This window comes from Protopterus annectens, chromosome 3.part1, assembly GCF_019279795.1.
Source record: "Protopterus annectens isolate FY-2018-M chromosome 3.part1, PAN1.0, whole genome shotgun sequence".
NCBI lineage: Eukaryota > Metazoa > Chordata > Ceratodontiformes > Protopteridae > Protopterus > Protopterus annectens.
Window position 1 is genome coordinate 461,242,011 of NC_056732.1, and position 25,551 is coordinate 461,267,561.

A 25,551-nucleotide genomic window follows, 5' to 3' on the forward strand; every position below is an offset into this window, starting at 1 on the left:
GTTTGCAGTTTGCACACTCAGTGTCAAATGTCTGTGAATGAGTTTAGAGAAAACATGTCAACTAAATAAAGAACAGATCACTGAATGAAAGGTCGTGAAAGAAAATACCCCAGCATGTAATATACCAAATGTTCATAGTTGTTGATATTCAATATACATGCTTACTTTATGTACATTTATATTGTGTAATGACACATCAAAACTGTACTAAATTAATAGAATTGGAGTGGATATGTGTTTATTCACTTTGAAGGATATGTTTTGTTCTGCTGCTCATGAGTAAACTTGATATATAAATCACACTATTCTAAAAAAAAAAAAAAAAATTCATGATATCCCTCAGAGTTTCAGAAAACCCAATATGCAACCTAACCTGGGTCAAAAATAAACCAAACAGAAACTTCACAGTTTGGAGAGTGTGAAGTTCATTCCTTGAAATATGTTATGCACCTAGTTCACTAATAAAATTCGAAGTTTAAAATACGTATTACAAAATAATAAAATAATTGGTAGTCCACAGTTGAGTTAAAATGGAATATTCCTTATTGAAAATGGAATATCCTTTTTGCCAGTAAAGGATGTTTCAAGAAAGGATATTCCATTTTTAACTCAATTGTGGACTGCCTACTATTTTATTATTGAAAATGGAATATCCTTTTTTTCAATAAAGGATTTTCAATAAAGGATATTCCAAGTCAACTGTGGACTGCCTACTATTTTATTATTGAAAATGGAATAGCCTTTTTTTCAATAAAGGATGTTTCAATAAAGGATATTCCATTTTAACAACTGTGGACTACCTACTATTTTATTATTATGTAATACATATCTTAAAGTTGAAATTTTATTAGAAAACTAGGTACATAACATATTTCAAGGAGTGAACTTCACACCCTCCACACTGCAAAGTTTCTGCTTGGCTTAATCACACTATTCTACAATACTGTTAGCAAAGATGCTCCTTTAAAATAGTTTTATATTTCTTTTATAGTTTTATTTTATTTTATTTTATTTTATTTATTTTACATTTGTTGACCGGGCTAGTCTGGCTGGATACATGTCCATTTTCAGCAGAGGCCCGAGGAGAAAAGCTCCACTATATACTAAGTACATTATATAAAAAAAATTGACTAATCTAAGATATAGCTCAATCAGAAATTACAAAAACAAAAAGAATGAAAGATAATTTCAAAGAGAAAAACAAGTTTACAATATGCAGTTCATTAAATATCAACGATTGTACAAAATGTACATACTTAAATCTCAAAAGTAAAGGAAACAGAATTGAAAAAGGGTAGAGATGAAAAGAGTGGAGGAGAAACAGAGTGAGAGAGGATGGTTAGTCAGGTGTGTTGCAGGAACAAAGCCAATGATTTTGGAAGTATAGTTTAATTTTCTGTTTGAAAAGTGGCAGGGATGTAGTCAGAGTTATGTCACTAGGTAAGAGATTCCAACTTTTACCTATTGTGTTAGTGAATAGAGAATCACCTGCTGTATTGTTTGCCTTTATAGATCTTGTCATGAGTTTACTAGAGGAGCGAAGTGAGTTAAGATTGTTGTAAGGAATTAGAAGTGGAGAGAGTATTGGGGTGTTGCCTGGTAGGTATAATATGTTGTTGGCAATAGTGAGTTGAGGAATTATAAGGAAGTTTTGAAATTCAAGCCATCCTAGTTGTTTTAGGTTTATACAATGGTGGGTCCTAAAGGGGTTACTAGTGGCGAAGCGAGCTATGTTGTTATAGCAAGTTACAAGTTTGTTAAGATTAATTTTCCTAAGGTTTGTATATATAGGGGAAGCATATAGGAGAGTTGATAAAAGATGAGATTTAGCAATCTTGGTACTAGTTGCTGGGGTTAGGAAGGGTTTGATGCAATACAAGGATCCTATTTTTCTGTTAACTAATTTGATGGTGTTGTTAATGTGCTGATCGAAGGAGAGATTGTTATCAATGGTTATTCCTAAAAGTTTTGTAGTAGGATCAGGAGATATGATAGTACCATTATTTGAGGAGATGGTAAAGTGTAAAGCGGGGGACCGAGTGGTGGGGGAGAAGAGGAGGAGTTTTGTTTTTTTGGCATTTAGTAGGAGAAACCATCTTGAAAACCAAGTTTCTACAGCATTAAAGGTATTTTGGGTCAGTGAGATCAGTTCTGCAGAGGATGGTGCTGAGCAGATAAGGGTAGAATCGTCTCATGTTGTATGCAGGTTGCTTGTGGGATTGCAGTTTGAAGATCATTAATAAAGAGGGAAAACAGAAGTGGACCAAGAATGGAGCCCTGGGGAACTCCAATGGAAATGGGCAAGAGTGATGAGATATGGTTTTCCCATATTACTGCTTGTTGTCTGTTATTAAGATAAGATCTAAACCAATTAATGGCGAATTTATCACAAGAGAGAGAATCAAGAATGTTTATTAAGAGAGAGTGGTTGACCATGTCGAAAGCTTTAGAGAGATCAATGAAAAGAGCAGAAGAGAGAGTATTGTTGTTTCGATTTTTGTTGATAGTATCTACAAAGGAGAGAAGGGCAGTGGTGGTACTGTGGTGAGGTCTAAAGCCATGCTGACAGTTTGCTATTATGTTGTGATGAGAGAGATAGTGAACAAGTTGCTGATGAATACATTTTTCCATGATTTTTGCTAGGGGTGAGAGAAGGGCAATTGGTCTAAAGTTGGAAAGGTCAAGGGAGTTACCACCTTTATGTAGTGGGATAATATAGGAGATTTTCCAGATGTCAGGGATGGTTCCCTCCTGGATAGTTCTGTTTATAAGTAGGGATATAGGGTATGCTATTTCTTTGGCAGCTTTCTGAAGGAAAAGAGATGGGAGCTTGTCTGCAGAAGGGGTGCACGGTTTCAGTTTGTGAATGAGTCTGAAGATGAAAGAAGTAGATATAGGTTTCAGAGAGAAGTTGTAGGAGGGGTTAGCTATATTAGTTGGAATATAAGAGTTGTTGGTATTCATTTGTTTGGCTAGAGATTGTATAGTTTCAGAGGAAAAAGAGTTGAATGCATTAGCTGTCTGGAGAGGGGTTTCTGGGTCAGCATTAAGTGGGGAAGGAGTTTTAGCAATTCCTGGGGAAAGAAGTCTATTTACTGATGACCAGAATTGTTTAGAATTGTTAAGATGTGTTTCCTGAAGATCACAGTAGAATTTTTTCTTATCAGAGATTATTGATTTCTTAGCCAGATTTCTAAGCTGGCGGAAATGAACTAAATCTGGGTTTTGTCTATGGCATCTCCATTTTGTCCATGCTTTGTTTCTATTATGAATGAGTTTTTTAGTATCGTTGGTAAGCCATGGGGCTGTTTTGGTCTTTACTCTAATAGAACGCGTTCAGGAGCATGTGTATCAAGTATGGATAAGAAGGTAGTATTAAAGAATAAGACGGCTTCCTCCAGGGGAAGTGATTTTAAGCAATTCCAATTGCATGCTCTCAGTTCAGCTTGAAAAAGGTCTATGTTAAAATGCTTGGTAGAACGAATTAGCCTTGCATTTGGGATGTTAACACATTCGGACTTTTCTCTGGTAATGAAGGTTAGGGAGTGGTCGCTGATATTGTCTGGCATAGTACCTACTTTATACTGTTTGTTGACTTTATTTGTAAGTATCCAGTCTAATATACTCTCTCTCTTACTGGGCTTATTGACTCTTGTAGTTGAGGTAATAGTTTGGGTGAAACCATGTAGGTTAATATGAGAGGAGGGATTGTCAGTATTAATAGTGTTCCAATCTATGTTAACGTCGCCTAGACATTAGTTGCATAGGTTAATATGTGTATACTAGGCTGACAAACACTGGGGCATTTATAAGCCTAACTAAGCATCCACAATGTATCCTGCATGTTTATTTGACATAAAGATTATTTTAAGGAGTATATGTAAGCTAGGCCAAGATTTACAAGCTGTCTCTGTCCATTAGATAAACTGGTGCTAAACCTGGGGTTTATTTCTGATTTCTCATCCACTAATTCAGATTTCTCTTGAATAGGGTTAAGGAAGAGCTCTGCTTCACATTGATGTGAAGCCTTCTCCAGAGAAGGAGAATTCTCTGAGACAAATACCTGTTCTTCCAACATTCCTATTTATGTCACAAGAAACGTTTAAATCCGTAGTTTGAATAATTCTGATGTTACTCATTTTGAAGATATGCAAAAGGTCAATCAGAGTGGGATCCGAGTGTATCTCTCACCTGTCCAGATTTTAACAGAATGTCCAGATTATGCCTCATATATTTGGTCCTCTTCTCATAAAATTGTGTTTTTGACAAGTCATTGAAAACTAAAGTCAGAATATAATGGCAGACAATTGAGTTTCAGACTTCATACCCTTCAGAAAATTCATGCCAATGCAAAACCTATTGTTCTATCGGGTTCCTATTAGAAGACTGAAGACACGTTCTTTCGAATGCATCTTGGTTAAACTTAAAAGACTGAAATGACAAAATATTGAAGTGGCTTTTAAGTGAATTCTTTTCCTGGGAAAAAATTAGCTTGGCCGCTTCATTACTTTGCCATTTTCGGCACTGTAGTGCAGTCTGGGAGTTGGTATATTTAAGTAGGGAGGGTGTGGGGGGGGGGGGTGAAGCCCCCCACTTAATGAAATGTTTAAAGTGATTTGTTTTTTATTTTGTTGGAACAGCGATTTTTTTCCCAAGGGAAAAAAATCGCTGTTCTGACAGTTCAACATTGTAAGCTTTCGCTTACATAGGGTCGATTAATCACTGTTCGCATTTTTAAGCATTTGGTGATCTAATACAGACCCATTCTATCAACTTTCTAAGTTTGACAGAGTAATATTTAAAAAATGCCCCTATTTTGAGGCCTTTGTCTCCTCATTATTTATGGCTTTGCACAGTTTTCTTGCTCTAAAAGGGTTGAGAGGTATGGATCCAAAGATGCCTCGTATGCTAGGAATAGATCACCTCTCAACAGTCTATAGGAAACAGAAAATAGAGATAGGGATTTGAGGTGATCTGGATAGGACATGCTGTTTCTGCTCTGTGTTCTTTTTGTGAGGAACTTCTGTGGACGTTCCTGTTGTTGCATGTGCCTGGTCAGGTATATACCAAAGGGAACATTGTACTCAGTGATCAGCATGATGAGGGTCAAATACAGAAAAATAATGACTTCCTTATACCTAGATGCCAAGCCTTGTTATAAGTTACGAAAGATAGAATTATTTCCTTATTACATTAGGCACATGCTGGTCAAAAGCCAGGTTACTATCTAGATACATACCCAAATCCTTCACTACTGGTCCTACTCTAAGAGTGTATTATTGATGAGGTAAGTTCCTAGCATGGCTGATTTCCCAAAGAGTAGTATTATGCATTTCTTGGCACTGAGTTTTAAGCTCTGGCTTAGTCTTTCCTGTAGGATGATAGCATATTGGGAGAATCTATGACTGCTGCTGGTTTGCAACCATCTGCCAACTTGTTCAGGTCATGACCTTGACATTGGTATTGACTTCCAAGAAGTAGGTGCCAAAAATGAATGGTCCCAGCACAAAGCCCTGAGAGACTCCACTAATGATTGACCTCTTTGTGGAAGTTGTCTCCCCTATCCTAAATTCCTGGGTCATATCTGACAGCCAGCTGGTTATCTAGCATGTAACATAGGGGTTTATGCCTATATCCATGAACTGGTTTACAATGCTTTTGTGGAGTGTTGTATCAGTCATGTAAGTATCCCAGTTTCTAATGGAGTAGTTAAAGTCACCCATGAGTATGGTATTGGTTCATTGATGTGAGCCTCCAGTAAGTTCAAGTGTAAATTGCAGGTTTCTTCAGTCATAGAGGGTGGCCTATAGCTTGTAAGGCTGTAATATAATGTACATCCAGCTTCTCTAGAGGTGAAATAAATGTATCACATGAATGTTGCTCAGTGTACTCTCTTTCATTTTGCTCTACTATGTCTCAAAGTAAGTACCATATGATTGTCATACACTAACATTTGTGTAGCCTGTCTTTTTACTAATATTTAATGTTTTCTCTGTTAGCTATAAAAATGTTATCTCTTGGAGCTTTTCCCCCTGGGCCTCCGCTGAAAATGGACATATCCAGTTGGACTCTCCCGGTTAACAAATGTAAAATAAAATAAAAATAAATAAATAAGACCATGCAAATCTGGAGATGTTTGAGCACATCATCCTGTTTGACTTGTTTTGAGGTGAGTTTGCTGTTGATATAGATTGAGACACCTCCACCTTTGGCTTGTACAATAGTTGGCCTAAATGTGTGACAGGCATTTTAGTCCTGCACTTCCAGGATGATCTCTGGGGCTTTAAAACATGTCTCAGTAACTGCATGGATACCTACATTGTCTAGTGTGAGGAGAGCATAGAGGGAGTGGGGTCTCTTGTTTAGGCTCCTTGCATTGAGCAGTAACACTTTTAAATTCCTTTTGGTTGGTTTTGTTATGTGGGAAGGTATTTCATTTTGAAGGTGCCTAAAAAGGTATTATGAAGAGGACTAGGTTTTAGCCAGTATTTGAAGGCCTAGAGGGGACAGGCAGGTGCAGCCCATCATTGGCAAAGTAATATGGCCCTTTGACCATATTCTGCCATGTGAACAAATATTGTACCCCCTTGGAATGGCACCAGAAATTAAGTTAGTTATTGAAGTTAATCATCTTTTGTTCATACTGTGGCATCATCCTTGGTTACAGTAGAGTGCTGCTCAGTGCTAGGCACATACCAGCCTGGAACATCAAGTGTAATTGCTCCATGATTTCTCTCTTTATATAGTACAGGGAAGTACATATCATGTCATTTACACCCACATGCCTCAGCATATGTTGGTCTATGTGTTGGGTCAGTACTATGTGTGGTGGGTGAAATGCTTATGTTCCTGACAACCTGACTGTTATTTTGACTGCTTTTGTGTGAAAGGCTTGCTTCCAGTGACACAGAGTCATTGCATTTCTCAGAGACTATATCCATTTTTCTAAGGATTAGATGACTGTCAGTGAACAAGAGAATATTCCTGCATTGTCTTGGGGTGCTCACATCTACCAAGCTGGCAGTGCAGAAATTGCAAAAGTGCCCACCCATGATGTCATGTCTTTTACAGGTGGCCTACAAAGGAGTGTTATGGCAGGTGTATACAGCAGGTGTTTTGAGGGTAGACACTATTGATTTAATGTGGCAGTGCTCTTCAACATGCAAACAGGTTACTCTTTGTGCAACTGAATCCTGTGTAAGATTACAGGGAAAGTTTTATAGGGAAACTTTACTTTCTAAGTACTTGCATCTATACAAGGCACTGGTAAATGCTGCTGTGTGATGAACAGCAGAATTTAACAGTGCCTTGTATAGATACAAGGCCAGTACCGTTGCTTTTCTCACTTTGTATTTACTTAATTCTTCGTTGATAATTATGCATATTTTCTTCTCCAACAGCACACAAAGGTGACAACACCAATATTATCTTGTCTTACCTTATCTTTTATTTTATTTTATTTTACGTATTACCCTGGTAAACCCATAAGGCACAGCTACCTCTACCAAGAGTACAGGAACACTATCCAAATAAGTCAGATATTCAGAAATTACGAGTTTGGAATCATACAGCAGACAAATATATATATATATATATATATATATATATATATATATATATATATATATATATATATATATATATATTAAGGGAATCAACCCTAAAACTGCAAGATGAAGTTCATTGGCAGCTAAGCGCTTTAATATTCTGCATGAAAATGCCACAAAAAAGGCATACACTGTACTGTATTGTAGTTGCTTACATAGGCCTCAAACTTGACCCAAGCCTCTCCCCTGTCCCCTAACAGGCAAGAATTGTATTACTGAACCACCAGTTAATGAATCATGAATGCATAGTTAGGTGTCCTATCCAGCTTAAGTAGCATAGTTGATGGCTGAAACCAAGAGTATTTGGTGAAGTAACCCTGGGGACTTCAGTACTAGGAGTCTCAATTACTTTTTTTTTTTAACAGAATGAAATATGTTTGCTTGATCCTAAAGCGTATTTAGGAGTTTTGATAAAGTCCAGTGTTTATTTTAAAGGTGAAAGTGCTCAACTGCGTTTGTTTTTATTTTATTAAAGTTTGTTCTGCTTGGGGTCATTTGATTGTAACTATAGCAAATTACTGATCATCATTGTCATAATGAAGCCACATTGCAGGATCTGCTAATATTCTGTGACAAGGTGTTGAAACACCAGGTCGCAGAGTATCCACACAAAAGAGCAGGAAGTACCAGGACATAAAGTAATCCAAATGGAAGGAGAAGGATGCTTCATCACATGATACCACAACTATATATTCCCATTCTGAAGGAAGTATGGGCCCCCTCGAAACTGACTACATATATAGATCTGCAATTGTAGGACTGCATACATATCTGCTAACCTTGCAAGACCCAAACATAGTAAGAGTTTTGAAACATGAGGAGAATAAGTCAGAGATGATTTCCCTGCTTAGTTTAGCAGAAGTATATCAGCATCAAGTGGGAATGGAAATCAATTCAAAAGTAACTAAAAATCAGGCAGCAACTGAATGTGCCAAAAACAAACAAAAAAAAAGAATATAAGGTGAAGGATCAGAGGAAAAGGCAAGAAATGTGGAAAATGCATTAATATAGAGAAGTCTTGGAACAACCTCATGTTGATCAGGATCGGATGCAGGAATGGTTAAGGGGAGGTGAATTTTAACCAAAAAATGAAAGATTAATATTGGTGGCCTAAGATAGTGGACGATGTACACATTGGTTTACAGAGTCCATTGAACATGTGGGAGAAGCAGACAAATGTAGGTTTTGTAAAACATAATTTGAAACAGTTGCACATCTTGTTGCTGCTTGTGATATACTAATGACAGAAGGACTGTATACTGAAAGGCATAATAATGTGGCAAGACTGTTGCATCAGGGATTGTATAAAACTTATAATACTTGAAGTAACTGAAGAGCACTGGAAACATGAGCCACAAAGCATTATAGAAATTATCAACAGTTCAAAAAATAGATGTGAGAAAACCAGATATAATAATCCATGAAAAGAAGACAAAAGTAGAATTGATCATAGAGATTGCTACACCCAGTGACTACAGTGTCTTACGTAGAGACAGACACAAAGTCATAAAATACGAGGATTTGCAGGCAGAAATGAGGGCAATGTGAAAGAAGGATACCCAGACACTTCCAATAGTAGTAGGAGCAACAAGTCTTATGAAAAGGAATATGCAACTGTACTTAGATATGTTACCTATATATGTAACTCCATATGAACTGCAGAAGGAGTCATTACTGGGCACATTGTGGGTGTTGCAAAGAGCACTTCTGGCTAACATCAAAGACCTAGGAATGGGGTCAATTCCCATTATGGTATTAGAAACCCAAAAGACTTGGAGAAATTAAAAAGAAAGAGCAGGAAGTACCAGGTCATGAAGTAATCCACACAGAAGTACCTCATGGCTTTACATGTTGATTGATTAATATATTAATGCATTATATGCAGATGTCCCATGAACTCATCTGTTCTGAAAAAACTCTTCAACAGGGAACTATTGAGCTTAAATCTTTTCAATACAGGTCAAATTAAATTTTATTAAGGTTTATTTATTTGTAGTTGTTTACCAGGGTAGTGCACTGATCAATATTGGCCAATTTCAGGTTTAGCCCTGGTAAAATACAAAACATTTCCCTAACAAAAAATAGAGAAATGTAAGCAATAACAAAACAGTTCAGATTAATTACTTAGGAAAAGCTGTGTATATACTTTCCAGTGAACAAGCACAGTGCAATCAGCATGACTGTAATGTACAATATATACATCATTTTCTAAAGTAGGTCAGTCTTCAGTGAATTTTGAGACAGGAGAAGTGACTCAGAAAGGACATAGGTTAAGTGATATGTCCTGTGTTGAAGTAGGATCATTTGGCTTGGATAAAGAAGTGCTTTTTGAGTTGCATTTTGAATTTGGAATAAGTGTTGATTTCCTTAATGTCAATGAGGTGACCTTGCCAAAGGCTAGGTGCTTTTATTACTGATTACATGCTAAGCCATAGCTCTCGAATGCTTCTGATTTTGCCTCATATTTTTGATCTTTTCCTCATAAATTTGTATTTTTATGGCAAAATTGCTAAGGACTGCAGTCATTACATAATGACTGACATTTCAGTTTCAGACTTCATATTTTTTCTGAAAATGTATGTTAATGTAAAACCTGTGAATCTAGTAACTGTTTCAAAGTACATAGGAGTGGAATTTAAAATGTGTCCATAATTTTGGGTCTCTGTCCCCATTACTTTTTGGCTTTGTCCCTAACTTTTCAGCTATGACATTGAGGGTATGTTTAAGCACAGTACAAAAGAAGGCAGCAGACGTAACTGTATGTGACATATGGAGTATAGGAAATGTATTTTATGTACAATCTGTTGAAGTACCTGTAAGATTAAATTCATAGCTATAGTCCACACTAGTCTGTTGTAAAATAATCACTGGTTTTCCACAGTTGACCCAAACAAATCAAGTTACTAAAGGTACTGGAAATGCTTGATGTCTTACTGGCACATATCCTTTCACAAATAATATGACCACTTCACATATTTGTTCTTGGGCAGAAGAACAATAGAAGCTAGTCTCAGCTTTGTTGTTGTTGTTTGTCTTTCTCCTTTTTCCCGGTAAGGGGTTGCCACAACGGAACTCCAGTCCGCTAATGATTGGCAGTAGATTTTTACAAAACGCCGAGGTGCCAGCTCGACGCCCAACCTTCAACAAGGCACACTTTGTAAACCTGAAAATACTCTTTTTTGGTCTGAGTAATCTGCTTGATTTTTCCATGCCATTATCACAAAGCAAAAAAAAAAAACACCTGTAAGAGAAGACTGTGACTGTATTTCTGGGACTTCAAAGTTGGGCACAGACTTCATCTTTTTTTTCTGACAGTCATGGCTATTGATATACCCACTAAGTGTATTGTTATCAACTTATTTTCCCAGAAAGTAGAGATACCATTTTGGAAGCATTGACTTATGTGACATTGTTACTGAAGCAGAGGCAATTTGACTAAGAACACCTGTGACAATGACTCCATTGTGAGTAACACATTGTTTTCATTCAAATGTATAATTTGATGTTCACAACAATTACTTGGATATTGATTATTTCCATTAATAACTCATTTATGAAATCTGAGAAAATTATGTGGCATTTGCAGAACAGATATTTTAAAAAGGTTTGATGGAGTCTACACTCAAATAATGCATTGAGATTTCACAAGCACCAATGTAACTTTCCAAGGGCCTCTGTTGATAATTTTGATACATGCCTCAATTCAATAAAGATTATAATCCACAGAATAAATCCTTAACATCCACATGAATGGAATTCCTTAGTTCACACCTTGAAGGATGGAATTGCTAGCTCATATCCATGCTGATGTTGAGGCTAGATTTAAAACCATGCTATTCTTGTAGCTGCAAACCATAACTAGTATGAAACAAGCCAGTGTGTGAGGTAATATGCTCAAAAGTACACCTGCAAATCATTCAGAATACCAATTGTAGAGAAAAATATGAATTTTTTTTCTTTTGATGCAGAAGGATTTTTTTTGTACTGGGGTAACAGGGATGGTAACATGATGACAGAGCTCTGCTTTTGCCAAATGTTATTATTTTACTTGACCGTTTGCATTTATTTTAGTATCATTCAGTTATCATATTGTTTGTTTACACAAGATATATTTTGTCTGCTAATTAAAATCTATCTCTTGCTTTGTTTTGGTTTCTGTCAAGGGGTGGTGCTTGACTGACAGGATTAGATATGGGAGAGTCTTAAATTGCTGAACTGGTTTTATCTTATACTAAGGCATTGCATCCAAACTGGATTATTTAACAACCCTGACACCTGAAATTTTTGATGATGCAGTTTCTATTAGCAATCAAAAAGGATAGGAAAATCAGCTGCAAAAACTTTCACTGAGTCAAGATTATACATGCAGTTTACTTAGCTACTGGACTTACAAGCTACAACCTGCTGTCAACAAATAAAGCTGTGAAGTATAGTTCTATAAATGGAATATATTGAAAAGAGGCAAACATGCAATACTTTACACTTAGTAATGCTCACCTCAACCTCACCTCTGCTCACCTACCTCAACTGACAACCACCTAAAGGAAATAATAAGGCGGTATAGCTACTAGTTTGTAAGCGCCTTTGTTAATATGATGGATGACTGCATATCACTTAAAATAAGGGATCTAACCCATCCATAAGCATCATGCTTTTAAACATTTTTGTTAAATGTCATATCAACATATTGTTTCTTCAACAACTGAAGGTTTTTAACAGATGTTCACAGCATATGAAAAAGTTCAGGGATGGTCATTTTATCAGAAGCCTTTGTGCAACCTCAAAATATGGTCCATCTAATTTGATTAGCTTGAAATTATGAAGTAAATTTAGCAGGCTGCAGACTGCATGTAGAAAGCAGATGGATTTGGGAAAAAATTGCTACAAAGGAAAACATCATTCTGGACTTTCTGTGTGGCATAAGAAAGATTTTGTCAACTTTCTTCACTAACTTGTTTAAAATTCTGAAGCACTTGAACAAGAGATATGATACAATTATCATGTAATGGGAATATAATTATCATGTAATGGGAATATAATGTGGTCTTAGGTTCATTAATTTACAGATCAAGTATAAAAGTCAAATGACACAGTAGCCCTCATAATTACCTAGTTCAACTAAGCAAGGAGGAAGGTCTGTCAAATTCCTTGGGGGTTTCTTATCCCAACAACACAGGGCTTACTTCCATATTAGTGAGCTTAGTTTCTAACAGGCATCTTGATTATTTTCTGGAATCAAACAGAGTACTATGGCATATAATGAGATATAATTAGAAATTAATTCTACCCCACTAACTGTTCACAAGGATATCAAGTTTAAATTTACTGTGAAAAATGAGTTTGGATATGCATACGTTCTGGTGAGCTGATCTGTTTGGATGCTTTGAAACTTCTAAAGACACATACAGCCACATTTATTACTCAGAACCTTTCTGGAGTCTTGCTTCCAATCCTCTGGCAGGAGTCATTAAAGGCAAAATTACAAAGTGTTAATAAAGCTTCAGAAGCAGGAGACCAGATAGAGGAAGCTGCAAAGAGTTGCTTGTCAAACAATGTTGAAAATTAAGAGTTTGGTGTCTAATAATAAATGCGGAAGATTCTCTTTTAGAGATTAGCTTTAGACAAGACAAAATTACACCTTCAAAGAACATTCAAATATCAGACGTGCAATCATCCTTAAATGTTATTAGTTCACAGAACTGGGAAGACAAAATCAGAACAATATGTAGCGTGTGCCAGGTCTCTGAAGACAAGTAAATTGGTTACATTGCATTACACTAATTTAGAATATAAAGAACACTGCGAATCTCTTTATAAAGAAAACTTTTCCCAGGACTTTAGAGTGCCAGGGAATAGAGGAAATGTTTAAAGTGCTTCAACCTACACGGAGATTCACAGAGCAGGTAAGTCAAAAACATTACTAGTGGCAATGATAGCAATGTAGAAGTGGTAGAAACCATTACCTTAACATCAGAGGGAAAAAGCCCATTCCCAAATGACCTTATTGCAGAATTATACCATCTCTTATGACCCCGGTTATCACTTCTCCCTCACCAAAGACATCTAAGACATCACTCTCCTTACCAACATAGAATGTTATTGAAAGTGGTTAACTACAGATCCATTTACACTACGCCTGTGCTAAACTATCAGCTTTGTATTTTCAACCTTTTCTATCATCCATTATTTCTTCAGCTCAAGCTGCTTTTATAAACTACAGCAAGCTACTCAAATTATTAATATTCTAGTCTGAACTTTCACTTCCAAATTTAATGAGGGAAACTTATTGTGTGCCCATTAAGATCCTAGGAAGTTACTAACCTGCTAGCCCTGGGGCCCTTATAACCTCACCAGATTTTATGCCCAAGTCAGCACCAGTTGCCCCTGTCCAACAGGGACACAGGTGGGATCCTGGGGGTGAACTTTCTGTCTCCCATCTAATATAGGATCATAAGAAGTTACTATAAGTTCAGACATAAATACTAGGCCAGCTTTCTTAATAGGCCATTGTAGGCACAACCAATTTCCTTTCCAAAGGTAAGAATCAAACACTGCACCATGTGTCTGTGAGTCAATAAGTTCAAGTAAGTGGCTAACTCTCCTTTCGGGCTATTGCAAGCCCAGTCAATTACCTCCTGTGAGAGTTGAATGCTGGACCTTGTGTCTATAACGTGAAAACCTTAACCAATATGCCAACCTTCCAGCCTTGGATGGGGGGGGGGGGTATTTAAAAACATGGCGGCTGTCCTAATCTTTTGTAGAATATTCTTGGGTTAGATGTAAGTATGATGTAGGAACGGTGGGTATGATATGATAGAACACCTTCTACAGAATGATTTAAGTGGGGCATTTCTTCTCTAAAAACAATGCTACAGATCTATTTTAGCCTCACTTAGGACTGAAGGTAAAAAAAAAGATTAAACCTTTCATGCCATCTACTCCCTCCTAAAGGTCTTATTGTTTAATGGCTTTCATCTGCCAGTCTGCCCATAGATTAGTTAGCTTCCTATTTTAGAGGTTGGGTTATTCCATAAATGCCAGCTGTACCTCATAAATACATTAGACTTGTGACTTTTTAGACATCTGAAAGGTATGGGAGCATGAAAGCTCCACCTCTGTTAAGTTTTAATCCTGACATTCCCAGGAAAGAAGACAACAAGATTGTTAATGTAGGGATACATTTCACAAGACATAAAGTTAATAGCCAAGAGTCATCGGCAAGTAATATAACATAATAAGGTATTTATTTATGTTGTCCAGTGCTTCAAGCTGTCCATGTCCAATAAGTAGTTGTCCACCTAAAAGAACTTCAATAGTGAGTAAGCAAAGCAGATGGAAAAGCGGGTACCCTGATGAGTTCTTTTTTGTAAATGGAAGGGTGAGGACAGCGTTAAACTCATTTGAAGTATTGTTACTTATTTATCCACAAGAGCTTTAGCCACTGTGGACAATTTCTAAATGAAAGTGTCTCCATAACAGACTACAGATGCTCCAGTCTTAGGGAGCTGTATGCCTTCTCATAGTCTGCTCTGTACTGATTACTGGCTCTGAAATGTACTATTGTCTGCACTATTTCACATTGCAGAAACTGGAGGGCAAAACCCAGATCTGTTGTGAGTGTTCATTGCCATTGTTTATCTATTGAAGCATTTATGCAACAGAGGTTTGTTAATGGTGTTGGAAACTATACATACACATACACACATAGACATACGCATATGCATTTATAAATATATGTGTGTGTGTGTGTCTGTGTGTGTGTGTGTGTGTGTGTGTATATGTGTGTGTGTGTGTGTGTGTGTGTGTGTGTGTGTGTGTGTGTGTGTGTGTGTGTGTGTGTGTGTGTGTGTGTGTGTGTGTGTGTGTGTGAGGTGTGTGTGTGTGTGTGTGTGTGTGTGTGTGTGTGTGTGTGTGTGTGTGTGTGTGTGTGTGTGTGTGTATGTGTGTGTAGTATAGTTTTATATATATATCTATATATATATCTATATCTATATATATATATATATATATATATATATATATATATATATATATATATATAGACAGAGAGAAGAGAGATTTGAATTTGCTAACCAGGATACAATACTGATCACAACTGACCAGTTTCAGCCCAGGGAAAAGAACAGGAATAAAATTGATGTGCAGAATACAGAATGTTGATGTGATGCAATGTGTGCAACACTGTATGATGTTACAAGAAGGCAATTATAGTATTCATTTATTTTCCAAGGTAGAGCATTGCTCTCCATGGATCTTTTTTCAGACTCGGCCCAAGAACAGTGTATAGTTAAGTGACTTGCTCAGAGTCAGAGTGGAGGCTGACAGAAAATCATATCCTGCACCACTGGACAACAGGAAACAGCTTATTAACAGCTCTTTAATCTGCTAAGTTGACTGCCAGACAGTATAGTGTAGTGTAGTTAAGCACCCAGTATAAGAAAGCATTTCATTATATAGACAACTAAAGTTGAAATTAGCTTTTCCCGAATGGAAAAGTTATATATACTATATGCAAGCAGGTCAAATGTTAAGATAAGTGATTTTATATATACATTTATATATATATATATATATATATATATATATATATATATATATATATATAGTAGTGGGTTATAGAGAACAAGAAAGTTATTGGACAGTAAGACAATATGGTGTGCTTAGGTAATGTGGCCAGAGATATGACACTGGCATTTAACAAGTTTTGGAGGAAGAGTTTTTGGATCTGTCCAGAAGATTGGTTATGATAATATTTCTTTGAGAAAGGAGGTTTAGGGCTGAGAAAAGAAAAAATAGTGAGTGAAGCTTGTTTTGGGGGGCTAATATTAAGTGAGCTAAATGTTCATGATTCCTGAGGTTATAGTATGGAGGTTATGATATTAGTTTAGCTGCTAAAGGGAGAATGTTTGGTTGCATATTGGTTTGAATAGTTTAGAGCCTAGTTGGAGCCTTAGTTTTTTTCTTGACTAAGAGCCATTTTGCTTTTTCTATGGCAGCATCCATGTTCAGGGAAGAGAGATGGAAGAACTTGCAGATTCTATTGGTAATTGATTGTGAGTGGCACTGCTCTTTGAAGCAGATACAACCAATGGGAGGCTGTACTCCAGGTTTGAGGGGAGGATGTCTTTATCAATGGCTGATCTAGATACTTTGTAGAGAAATGAGGACAGTTTGTTAGCTGGATATCAATGAGCTAACCTTTTTTCCCTAGTTTTCTCAAGCTGAAGTTTGAGTCTGAAAAATTGGTTTAGCCATGGACCCAGGTATATATAAGTGTTAGGGTTTTCTAAGGCAGTGTTGTTATGATCAAATATTTGTAGCTTTGAATGCATTCTGTGGAGCTTTTCTTTGCATAAGTAGTGTGTGTGTGTGTGTGTGTGTGTGTGTGTGTGTGTGTGTGTGTGTGTGTGTGTGTGTGTGTGTGTGGCATGGTGCATGTGTGTGTGTGTGTGTGTGTGTGTGTGTGTGTGTGTGTGTGTGTGTGTGTGTGTGTGTGTGTGTGTGTGTGTGTGTGTGTGTGTGTGTGTGTGTGTGTGTGTGTGTGTGTGTGTGTGTGTGTGTGTGTGTGTGTGTGTGTGTATAAACACACTCAAGAACAGTGCAAATTCAGTAACAAAAAGTAAACATTTTAATTTCTGTGACTGTTTTAAAGCAACACTATGACATTAGCATTTAAGGTAAATTTTAATTGAGTTGAAAGTCAACAAGAAAAAATGGACCGCACTATTCACATACTGCAGTAGAAAAATGAAGTTCGTGTTTTGGAAACTCTGTTACTGGTTTTTCAGTAAAGTAAGAAAGCATGTAGTAAGGAGGTATTATAGCATGTCATGTTTTCTTAATCAGTCTTTTTTGTGATAGTATTATCAGGGGTGTCTCATGGAAATAATTATTAAAACTGATTTAACACAGGTTTCAAATCAAATCTTAGCTGAGAAAAGTACAATAACAATATTATTTCTTTCTAAAACCCAAGGCTTTACAATATGTGGAAAAGTCAGGAAATCCATGTTTATTTTCCTAATTCACAAGGGGTCTTTAGTCTTTGCCAGACTGCCTCAACACTGATTGGAAACAGACTGTACTTAGGATTCAGGTTAAGATCACAATGATAACCTACATTCAAAAGCCCTAAGCAAAAAGCAGCCCAAGAGAAAATGCTCCCTTGGTGTCTACATGATATTAGGAAGTGACTGTGTTACACTCTGTATTGATTGCTTCCAGGTGGGGCATTAGCAAACTGGATACTGCAACTTAATTTTATTTAAACCAGAGAAAGTTCAGAACACAGTGGGGCCCTAGTTTCAAAGGTTGCTGTTTTTTTTTCCCTAAAAACACCAATTTTCGTGGATGATAAACGTTTCCCCTTCAACTGGTTAGTCAGAAGCTGCTTCTTAAACCTGAGAACTAGGAAGCCTGAAGGAGTCTTAAATGTTATCTATCACACACTAAACATGAGCATAATAAAATTTGGTGAAAAGGAAAAAAGAAGAAAATAGCTGAGGCAGGAACACATTATTAATATTATTAATTATTATTATTATTATTATTATTATTATTATTATTATTAATTTAAGTTTCTTGTTTATTTTATTTAATTATTTGAGAGGGTGCATTTTGCAATGAGCCAAGAGGAAACAGTAGTTATATCCACAAAACCAAATATTCATTCTTGAATGAAAATGGAGCAGCCTTTAATTACTGCTACCGGCATAACAGCAAAGTTCAGTTAATACAGTACACTGCACATCCACCAGTTTGCATATGCTTTAGTTTCCTGTATCACATTGTGCTTTATTGCCCCTTAATTGCCCATAAAATGTAAAAGTACCCCATAATTCAGACTAGTAGGAAGTCCTCAAGTAGTTTGCATTTATAATAGTTCATTTTAAAACTATGCTGGGTACAATATAAAATGAACTTAAAAGTTTGCTGACAATGTAGATAGAGGGGGTTAAAGCAGAGACATAGATACAAATATATTTACTGACTTACAGCATAAATTAAAACATATTGAATAAGTATGATAAACTGCTCTTAATGTCACTTAAAATTAAAATGATTAATAGTCTCACATGCATCAATACCTACATTTTGGGCACTTAGAAAGTGTTAATATCTTGCTTCTGACATTAATTTTTTGTCAAAGATACTACAAATTATACATAGAAATAGCACTGCTTCTAAATGATAACTGAGTTAGAAATATGGGAATGATGAGTCAGGGGACTTGAGTTTGACAAGCCCACCTTGAAGGCAGAAATAATGACAATGAAAATGTTTGTATTCTAAGTCTGAATTACTTAGACTCTGCAAAATATCAGACCGGTGCATTATAATTAGCAACATGCCATCCAATATCTACACCTGCTTCTCTCTTCCTATATATATATATATATATATATATATATATATATATATATATATATATATATATATATATAGGTTCACTATGAAATTTGAAATCAAAATCTAAAGTTTTCAGAATATCAAGTTCAGAATCTCGAGATCTTGGAATCTTGAAATTGTGAACCCTTCCCAAAACACCATCCAACACACTAAAACATGTGTATGCAGGAGGGTAAGCCCTCCTGCACACCCCCTGCAACTAAAATATACCAACTCGGAGATTGCACTACAGTGAGGACAAGGGAAATCTCCCAGTCTGCTCTGTATGCTGATCTCCGTTCAGGATTTTGAAACTTCGAACATATGAAATCCGAAGTTTTGAGCCTCGAAATTCTGAATGGAACCCATGTATATATATATATATATATATATATATCTATATATATATATATATATATATATATATATATATATATGTGTGTGTGTGTGTGTGTGTGTATAAGATTAGAATGACAGTTTACAGCAAACAAAATGATTTCAAAAAGTAAATTGTGATATATATAAAGTGGGTGATTAAATATACGTAAGGGGAAAAAAATCAGAATCTAATGAATACAGTGCTATAACAGTTTAGCGTTGAATGTTCTGTTTCCATTTGGAAAATAAAAATATATTATATTAATTTCCTCCTTGGTCAAAGATATGTTTAAACAAGTACGGTAACACTTATGGAGTAGCTGCAATTAATTATATCCAATACTACCATCAAATCAAGTGTTTGCTTATTTATTTATTAACCTGGCAAGCTAACAGTCCCTTTCAGTCTCAACAAGGGTAAATGTAATATATAAAGAAAGAGCAACTAATCAATCTGTGTGTGTGTGTTTTTTACAGAAAACCAGTATAACTGGTGGATAAAGCACAGTATGTGAAGAACAGTGGTCAGGACTGAGCCCCAGACACTGGAGCAGAGGTCATAATACTTGAACCAATGTGATGTTTGTGCAGTAAACATTTATGCCATATAGTATGATTACATGCTAGATGCTTATTATTGCAGTAAAATACATCTTGTTAAAATGTATCTGAGAAGTTAAAGAAAGTGGAAGAATAAAGAAAGCACCATGATAACAGTTCTTTTAACACCGTGACAGGGATTCATTAAGATGCCGTGCACGTCTCTGCCAGGCTTGCTCCACTGGGCAGCACTGAGCAGTGACACAGGCAGTCAAGAAATATTCAAAGTGAGACAAGAATTGCTTTTGTGCCGCTAGCTGCACTCTGAGGTAATTAAATGAGCAGTGCAATGATGATGCCGTCCAAAGCATAGAGCAGCTGCAGCAATGATGATGCAGCCCAAAGCACAAAGCAGCTGCAGCAATGATGATGCAGCCCAAAGCATAGAGCAGCTGCAGCAATGATGATGCAGCCCAAAGCATAGAGCAGCTGCAGCAATGATGATGCAGCCCAAAGCATAGAGCAGCTGAAGCAATGATGATGCAGCCCAAAGCATAGAGCAGCTGCAGCAATGATGATGCAGTTCAAAGCATAGATCAGCTGCAGACTTTATTGTGCAAATCTCAAGGGCAGGAAATGTGAACCCACAGACTGAGGCAGTCAGAAAATAAACTAGTGCATGTAGTAGCTAGGTTGGAAATGATAGCGTGGCAGTTACAGTGCCATATAATGCTATATAGTGATACAATACATGGAAATTAAGTGCAGTGGTAGCCACTTATGTGGACTGTTATCAGATGCATAAAAAGGAATAAAAATATGCATGGCAAAGTAGAAAAAGGGGAAGGGGAAGACGTACATGGACACACAGAAGGACAACATACAGGAGTAAGCAGGTGGGAAGAGACAGCGCCCAGAGCGCACTACAGTGATTCATCAGCAGGTAATGGATAACGGTGACTAGTTTTATGGATCACACTCTTCCCTCATCATTCAATGATCAAGGTTGGCTGGATAAGGAAATCTGCTATAAACTTCAGGTTACACTCTATCTAGGTCATAAGTCTTCCCACTGCTCTCTCTCTCTTTCTGTCTCACCACCGCAACCTTCACCACCTACTGCAGTAGCAACTGGGTTACTTCAGGCAATAGTGTCAGGCTTCCTGCAGATTTGGGGCAGGACACTCCCTCAGTAAACTACTCCCAGCTTCCTTAACTTTATACTCCTTAGCAATAGCAACAACAAGTATAGGACATGATCAAAGTGCCTACTTGGCAAATATATCATCCAGACCTGCAGGGAGGAGACACAGTAGGAGGTTTTCATACCTGAATCTAGCTTGAAAATACACAATGTATTTAAAGCACAGATCAGCATTTAGCAGAACTGACTGTGGCTAATCACTAGTGTCTCCTGTGTCCTCTGGTAGGTGACACAATCGTTAACTTGTTCTGGTCATGATGAAAGAGAAAGGACAAGTCAAGGAACTGTGATAGGAATAAGGTAAGATGCCAGAACAACATAAACAAGTCATATTCCAGTGTACCTCTTCCACTATCTGTATGGCAGTCAGCAGGTAGGTGCATTTCCAGTGTGTATACATTAACATATGGCAATACCAAGTTATGCACATATGGAGATACCAGGTCATGTTCAGGCTCCATGAGGGGGTGCATGAAAACTCCATAAACCTCATAAATGGTCCCTGCAGAAATCCACATATTCCATTAAGAGACAATACCATGTGCTTATGTATGCCCTTGAAGTTCCACACAATAATCTACATATACATTCTAACCTGACCTTTGCAGATACGTGCCAGTCACAAGAACAGTACTAAACATAAAACTGGAATATAATTACAGTGCAGTCCACTTACAGCATTAGTCAGGAGCTTCAGTTTTCCATGTGTGGAGATTATCTGGTTCTGCACCACAGGTCATCATAATGATGTTTGTATTCCTCCTGTGTCTGGTAATGCCTGAGACTGAACTCGGTATCTCAGCTGGATCATACCAGGCATCTACAGTTTTGAAGGTACTATTGTAGGTACCCAGTAAGTGCTTCATTTATTAGCTATAAATGAGATGCAGCATTATTTTCCTCTTCTTCACACACCATACAGGTACTGTCTGGTGCAGATTAGCATAAGCTACCATAGCCTCCTGAAATCCCTCAGAAAATTGTACCACTTTTATGAGGAACAGTATGGCAGCATGTGAATCATCCTTACCATGTGATGTCTAAATTATGAGTAGTGCAACGTGTAGTTGTGAAGTGGCATGACATGCATGTCTGCACATGAGCTGGTGACCATGAGCTGTCACTTGTGGGCACAGACAACAAGCTGTAATTTAAGCCACAGATGCATGGCAGAAAAATAATGTAATGCACAGAAATTCATGCAAACTGGCCTAATTTGCTTATGTGTCACACAAACAGGCATAAGATCCCATTGTTTTAGAGGCATGCAGTCATTTTATAAGTTAAGTCATGAAGATTTGAGAAGCTATAGTAGATATCTGAGTGACAATAGTATGTAAAATAATAACACATCCTGGACTCACAGGAAGCACTGAGGAAATACATAGTTTTCTGCAAGTGTATATTAAGCTGTTTTGGCCTACTTTCCCAAGGAACATGAATTCACATTACATAACGCTAACAATATAAATATGTCTGCCTGCATGTGTGTATAAGGCATAGAGTTTACTGGCAACAAGGTAGCCCAAGATGTCAGGACAGTCTCTCCTTGTATATATCTTTATATAGGGAATGCTGAAGGTATGGTCTGTGTAATCTATATTGCAGCCCAGGGTGGTGAGTATGGCATTTATATGCAAACATGTATTCCCTCACACAGAGTAGGAGGTATGGGCCTCCTTGAAAGTGATTACATGTATAGATCTGCGATTGTAGGACTGCATGCAGACATAGTGAAAGTTTTGAAACATGAAGTTTAAGATGACTCCCTTGCTTAGTTTAGTAGAAGCATATCGGAGGCAAGAATGAATGGAACCCAAGCCAGAGGTAGACAAAAATAAGACAGCGAATGGATGTACCAAAAAACAAATGAAAGACTATAAACAGAAGGATCAGATAAGAAGGCAAGAAATGAGGAAGAAGCATAAATGTTCTTAAGACAGAAACCTGCTGGAACAACGTCATGTTGATCAGGATCTGATGCAGCTATGGTTAAGGAGAGGTGAATCTAAATGAAAAGATGAAAGGTTAATGTTGGCAACTCAGGATAGTGGACTACATACATGTTGGTTTACAAAGTCCAGTGAGCATGTGGGAGAAACAGACAAATGCAGATTCTGTAAAACAGAGCTGGAAACAGTCACATATCATTTTACTGGGTATGATACACTAATCTGAAAGGTATAATAATGTGGCAAGACCGCTGCATTGAAGATTGTGCAAACATTACATTATTGATGTAGCTGAGAAGCATTTGAAACATGATTCACAGAGCATTATAGAGAATGATGAAGTTTATAACACATGGGATTACCAATTACCAAGAGTTCAAAAAATAGATGCGAGAAAACCAGATATAGTAGTCCATGAAAAGAAGACAAAAGTACCATTGATCACTGAAAATGCTGCATCCATTGATTACAGTGTCTTATGTACAGAGAGACACAATGTCATAAAATACCAGGACTTTTACACAGAAATGATGACAATGTGGAAGAAGGATACCCAGACAGTTCCACTAGTTGTAGGAGCAATGGGTCTCATAAAAAATAATTTATAGTCTTATTTGAATATGCTACTGATACCTATAACTCAGGTAATCTATATTACCATTATTATTATTGGATTGCAGAAGTTGTCAGTTCTGGGCATGTTACAGGTGCTGCAAAAAGCACTTTTGGCTAACATCAAAGACTGAAACAACTTTTAAATTCATGAAATTTAATCATACTTTGACTAAGGAATGAGATCTATTGCCACCATGATATTAGAAGCCCAAAAGACTTGGGTAAATTAAACCAGATGGATTGTGTCACTGTTGTTTCACAAGTTTTTTTTAATGTTGGTATATGACTGCCTTATCCTACACATATCTGCTATAACAAAATGCTTGAGCATCATGGGAGGTGGACATGAAGGAATGTGTGATGATCACCTGTCTGTATTCTGATACTTGTCCTTACAGCTATAATTGAGCACCCCCTCCTAGCTGTTGCTTTGACTATAGCATGGAATAACTATGTTACACCTATGTCTGTAGTTGTCATCCTTCTAGTCTCAGTAATATGCAGTCTATAGCTCTGTGCCATTTTTTTTCATGTGTCTGCATGTCTGGAAGATAAGTAGACAGTAAAGGCTAGATAGTATCAGTCCTGCTAAAATGATATTCTGCTACAGGTACTTAGAAAACATCGGTGGTAGTTGTTGAAGAAAGGGGTTGATGTCCAGCCTTTATAAGACCATGAGTGGCAAAATATGTTCTATGACATAGTTGTTGTGGGGGCTGCAGTCCCACATTATAGCAATGTTTCAGTCACATTACCAACATGGTGGGCCATGGTAAGGCAAAGGCACATTGCATAACGGTACAAAGGGTGTGTGGGGGGGTTCTCATAGTATGAGCAGAGACAGAGGGGTTTTTGGTGTTCCTTCAGATGGAGGGTGGTAATGTGACCATCCCTGGGGGAGTGGACACTGGCATCAAGGCAGACCCACCTTTACACATCTCAGTGTATGAAGCATAAGGTTAGTAGGTCATGCAGCACATTTGTACACAGCAACATTGCATCTATAGACTGAATGCTGATCACAGCATATCAGGCTTATGTTCTGTTAAAGGAACATCAGTTTTCTGGTCACAGCAGCATGACAGCAGAGGCAGGTTGGGATTGTATGGTATGTCTTGCAGGAATATCCTTAGCACTTCTATCACAGGCACACAGTTGTAGCACAGAGAACTATGTTCAGTCTGGTATGTCTTTTGTTGTGTGTTCACATAGCAGACCTTCGCTACAGTGACACAGCAGAAGATGGGGCATAGGTTCAGAGGTGAATACTAGACTGACTGCCCTGAAAGGCCATTTTAAGCATAATCAATAACCTGGCATCAGAATCAAACCTTGTGCCTTCTGTCTATGAGGCGATGTCCCTAAACATCATGCTAAATTTGCATGACAACAGGCTGATGATAATGACAATGCACAGATACCTGAGTCAGAGTCAAAGACACAGTGGCTCTGTCTATTTGCATCATGAGCGGGTACCCATCCACAACACTGTATGAGAATATGGTCTCACTACAGAAGAACTTCAGACTACACAGTGTAAGCATTTGCCATCCTCAATGAGGATGAGCTCTGTCATGATTCTAAGCAGCAGCAATGCTCTGTGGAGGCAAATAAGTGCACTGAATTTGAAGCAGGTATACCCAGCATTGCAGATCCTCACACAGTGTCCAGTACTGTCACATGTTAACAATTATATTGTAATATGCAGGCAAAGTATCAATCAGCAGATGTGCCAAACTATAATCCAAATGCAAACTATTGTAATCCAGTCCAACATGTAGCTTACTGTGATGTGCAGCATGGAAGAAGATGTCACTCAGCTCTGGCAGCAGCTATATAAAGACATGGAGTTGAGGGACAAAGTAGT